This window comes from Lithobates pipiens, unplaced genomic scaffold (assembly GCF_037356315.1).
Source record: "Lithobates pipiens isolate NorthernLeopardFrog02 unplaced genomic scaffold, aLitPip1_a1.2 Scaffold_23, whole genome shotgun sequence".
In the NCBI taxonomy this organism is placed as follows: domain Eukaryota; kingdom Metazoa; phylum Chordata; class Amphibia; order Anura; family Ranidae; genus Lithobates; species Lithobates pipiens.
In genome coordinates, this window is record NW_027507785.1 from 106943456 (window position 1) to 106948816 (window position 5361).

The following is a 5361-nucleotide window of genomic DNA, read 5'->3' on the forward strand; positions in this document are numbered from 1 at the left end:
GTCCAAGGCTCCAAGCTGTCCATGGAGCTCAGTGCCTCTGACAATAAGTCAGAGGCACTGTGAGCTTGCAGAGCATGGTACAGCAGCTTTCAAATACCTAAATAGCTTTTATCAACTCATCTATCAACTTTAAAGTTGTTTTTGCAGATTTTCTTCAGATTGGATACTGACATACAAAGGACAGCCAGCCCAGCATAATTCTTCCTACTCCCAGCATGCCTTAATTTTGTAGCAAGCAATAGTAGCAGTAGATCGCAGGAAACAGAGGGCAGGGACCTGTACTCCAAATTTAAAAGGATTTCACATTAAGTCAAAAATCTCATCCTCCTAATTGTACATTATGGAACACAGGAGAAGTATTCAGATACTGTACATTGAGACATCCAAAAGCATTCCAAATGAGGGGTAGGCAACATGGTAAGCACAGGCTAAAAGGCCTACAAGAGAACAGGATAACAGAGGAGTCTCAACAACTTATAGAGCCACATGAGGAAACATATGGCCAAAGATTGCATCAGCTGAAACCTGAAGACTAGATGCCTGATGCTGAACAGACCAAGAAGTCCTAAATTATCTGCTTGAGTGCGATTTGAAAATGGGGAACGTTGCCGTTGAGTTCATAAGCTTGAATGATGAGCTGTTGCATCCACCTGACATAAGAGACCCTTTGGGAATGACAGAGAGTGAGACTGTCTAAAGGGAGCTGAGGCTGACAGAGAGATTAGAACAGAGATTACCACATCCTGTCAATGAAGAGAAAACTGCTTAGGATATTTTTGGAGTAGGACACAGAGATTGTTGATCATTGTCCTGGTTAAGGTGGAAAGAATCACCTTGGGGAAAAAAAAGGCACTGGGCCTCAGAACAACCTTTGTGAAGCACAAGAAAGTATTCTGTACAGGTTACGGCCATCAGCTCAGGGACTTGGCTTGCAGCAGTATTGGCAAAAAGAAAGGCAACGTTGTAGGTAAGGGAAGACAAAACAATATCCCTAAAGGGTTCAAAGGCCAGTGTCTGAAGATTGAGAACACCAAATTCAGATGCCATGGAGTCACTTTGTTACATATAGGAGGACCAATGTGAGAAACGTTCTGTATGAAGGCCTAAATTAAGAAATGAGAAGCAAAGAAGAACTGCTAAGAGCAAGATGTGAGCCTTGAGGGTACTTAAAGAGGAACTGCAATCTGCTCACATAATTTGTAATAAAACATCTTTGCCATTCTGATGCTTCCCTACAAATACTTTGCATAATATTTTATATATACTGTAATTCTGTGCTTGCCAGAAATCTCCCTCCACTGAGTCTGGCTGCATCCATTTTAACTGTGGGCAGCTGAAGCTGCTACCTGTTCACTTTCTGCATTTGCACAGACACGCAGAGGTACACCTCCAGCTCTGTCGCTCTCGTTGGCCCTCTTATGACTCATCCTCCTTCTTGGCAAACTCTCACAAGAGTGAGAGAGAAATATGCATCATGTCATAAGCCTATGCTTTATACCAGACAAGAAACAGGAAGTGGGCTGTATAAGGTATTTACTGGCAGAAAAATTTGTTTTACTATCCAAAGTTAAAACAACAAGGGCAGAAGATTTAATAGATGGAAAGTTGAAAAAAAATGACTGAAGTTCCGCTTTAGGGCCAAATGTTGATCCAGACCAGATTGGAGAAAAGGAAAAAACTGGGCATATAGCTCAGAACAACCAAGAGGAAACAACCTCAAAGAGGTAAGTTTCCAATTGGTTCAGTGGGAACAGGGACTATTGCGGTATCAAAAATTATTGTGAAACAATCGTTAAAACACAATTACATTTTATTATAATTTGATCCATATAACAGATAATACAAAGACATTGCTGTAGCAGAACCACATTATTAAATCCAGTCACAGGACCCAATTGGTTCAAGTTCTAAACAATTAAATGTTTTACGGAGATACAGAGATGACGCATAAATCCGACCGGTTTCGCGGTACTAAGAACACCGCTTCCTCAGGGAACGTCACTTTTATAAATCTAGTATGAAAAATATATATATAAATAAACAATAATACCATACAAAATATCAAGAAGTTTTTTACAAAAGAAAAAGGTAACAATAACAGCAGTATTAAATAAACAATACATCAACATTACATTAGAAGAAACAGTATTGGATCATAACTCACCCCTGGAGCTCCCAACCCACAGCACACGAGCGACCTACTTCGAGACACCCTCAAAACAGGGTGCCCCCCCTAAGGGCGGACACGGGGGGCAGAGTGGAGAGACTCTGAACAGCGCATACAAGGACTGAAAAAATATATAAATAGATGCAATGGTCCATTTAGACGATGTTCAATAGAAAGAGATAAATGTATCAGAGACCATGGGCTGGTAAGATAAAGCAGTATAAGAGAATGAGTATAGAGATAGATAGGTAAGATCTCTCATGTTGACAAAAGGCACCCAGTGAGCCATGGTCAATAAAAGCAGTACTCATTCTCTTATACTGCTTTATCTTACCAGCCCATGGTCTCTGATACATTTATCTCTTTCTATTGAACATCGTCTAAATGGACCATTGCATCTATTTATATATTTTTTCAGTCCTTGTATGCGCTGTTCAGAGTCTCTCCACTCTGCCCCCCGTGTCCGCCCTTAGGGGGGGCACCCTGTTTTGAGGGTGTCTCGAAGTAGGTCGCTCGTGTGCTGTGGGTTGGGAGCTCCAGGGGTGAGTTATGATCCAATACTGTTTCTTCTAATGTAATGTTGATGTATTGTTTATTTAATACTGCTGTTATTGTTACCTTTTTCTTTTGTAAAAAACTTCTTGATATTTTGTATGGTATTATTGTTTATTTATATATATATTTTTCATACTAGATTTATAAAAGTGACGTTCCCTGAGGAAGCGGTGTTCTTAGTACCGCGAAACCGGTCGGATTTATGCGTCATCTCTGTATCTCCGTAAAACATTTAATTGTTTAGAACTTGAACCAATTGGGTCCTGTGACTGGATTTAATAATGTGGTTCTGCTACAGCAATGTCTTTGTATTATCTGGTATATGGATCAAATTATAATAAAATGTAATTGTGTTTTAACGATTGTTTCACAATAATTTTTGATACCGCAATAGTCCCTGTTCCCACTGAACCAATTGGAAACTTACCTCTTTGAGGTTGTTTCCTCTTGGTTGTTCTGAGCTATATGCCCAGTTTTTTCCTATATACGTATTGGGACGATGGTATCCTATTGATTTTGGAGGCTTTTTGATTAACTATCAGATTGGAGAAAAGACAGGATTCTTCCTGAGACTGAAATTCTCTTCCCGGGACCAGGAGAAATATGCCTTCCAAGTGCAATGGTAGACTTTGTAAAAGGTTGATTTCCTAGCTTTCAAGAGTATATAAATGACTGAATACAATACAGTAGATCATTGTCCCTTTAGGACCTAGGCTGCAACAGCCAGGCCATTGAAGCCAGTGTCCAAAAAACAGGTGGTAAACTTGCCCATAGGATATAAGATCTGGATGATCCAAGAAGGCTCATGGAAAGTTTGTTGAGGTCTGAGTTACCAGGTCTGAGTTACCAGAAGGAGTTTTAGATTAGAAAAGATACATATCAGGTTGAGCTTATAACATTGTACCATCTAAGACTCCTCTCCAGTCTGATTTGTTAGTCCCCTGGCATTTGTCATGAGAACCATCCAAACAACTGGGAGGAAAGGCTTTTCTGATTCCAGCAGTGGGCTTGTGACCCACCATGCTAGGGCAAGTCTGGTCTTGTTGGTTAGATGTGTGGAATAATCTAGAGACTGAGCCTGCCTATCTCATTTTTCTAAAATGTTAAAGAGCAGCTTTCTGGAGCAAAATAGGGCATATGAAACTGCTCTGCAGGAGAACACCTCAGGTCCAAAACTCTCATGCAAAAGTCAAGGGCCAATTGGCTCCTGGACTACAAAGTCTGAACGTGGCAGCAGAGAGTCTGGAGTATGTCCAGGAGAAGCAATACCTATGACAGGATCGTAAGATTAGGTCAAGATACTTCAGAGACTTCTGGAGATTTGGAATCTATCCAATTCTCTGTGGGTCTGTGGACATTAGTCTATTGGACTTTAGTTGACTGTTCAATCAGAAGAAGGTTGTATAGATATCTCGCTATGAGGATGCCCTGAAAGCAAAGCAGAGCAAGAAGAAGGATTATCACCTTCATGAAGACCTGAGTGCAGTGGACAGGCCATAATGTTGGGCAACAAATTAATTGAGTCAGGGTAGGGAATGCAGCTATTTTAAAGTAGGGCAACAAATTGTCAATATTGCGTACCTACAGCAAAACATAGATAGTGGTGATATGCCAGGAAAAAGGGGACAGGACAAAAAGGACTCCTTGGTGAAGGAAAGCAATGACTGGCCTGGCAGATTCCAGGCAGAATTTTTGTACCAAGAGAAAAATGTTGAGAACTTTCAGATCAAGTATGTATGGGAGTGAATGCTCTCTTTTGCTTTGGGGCTATGACCCTTTGAGAGAGGAGCTGTTGATCTAGTCATTCATTTTTACTGACTGTAGAATTGTTTTTTAAACCCTTTTACCACCTCCCTCTCCTACACATCTGATTTACATCTTGTCTCTGTGTGAACTGTATATTAACCCCTTCACCTCCCTTATCTTGCACATTAACTCCCTCATCTAAATTCTGACACTGCATGCATCCAGTACATTAACCCAGTCACCTTCTCCTCCATCTGTGTAGACCTATACATTGATTTATCTAGTTCATTACCAAGCCCTGTGTATTAACAGCCCCAAAACCAGCATGATTCTTAATTTCTAAAAAATGTAGCAAAACAAGAGATCACCTTGAGGTGTCTACTTTCCAAAAAGGGGTAATTTCTGTATGTTTGCACTGTTCTGGCATTTTAACTCCATATGCTTTCATATTCTTTATAACAAAAAGTACGGTAATAGAAACCCATATATGTGCTGTGACATGTATTTACTATGCCATCATGTGAATATGCACTGCTGTGTCATACATTTCATAGAGCCCGTGTACTGAACTACAGAGGCACTGAGAGGAGTTTCAGGAGGCAACGTCCGCACAAGAATCACTGCTTGTAGGCAGCAAGGTACCTTAGGTTACATAATATTTTGGAGATCAAATCAAATCAGGGAAATTACCAGAGGAGATGGCCTCCTCACCACTCTGGAGCCCTGGGTGGTCTTTCAAAGTCCCAGTGAGGGATCATGCTTAACACCCTGAGCTCCTGTCCCTCAAGCCGTATTTGAATCTGGCTTTGATCACCTTCCTTTCTGGAGTTCCGGGTGGCAGTCTCTCTCTATCTTTCCCTAAGAGTCTAGCAGAATAGCCCAAATGGCCTGGA

At 40.9% G+C, this 5361-nt stretch overlaps 1 long non-coding RNA gene across 1 annotated transcript; it reads right to left on the reverse strand.

Moving 5' to 3' along the window:
- Positions 1-1792: 1792 nt before the first annotated feature.
- LOC143926974 (uncharacterized) lies at positions 1793-2256 on the reverse strand. The gene is made up of 2 exons (XR_013262176.1): positions 2165-2256; positions 1793-2012 (listed from the first exon to the last, which is right to left on the reverse strand). It is a non-coding gene; the product is annotated as an uncharacterized LOC143926974 (long non-coding RNA).
- Positions 2257-5361: the final 3105 nt, after the last annotated feature.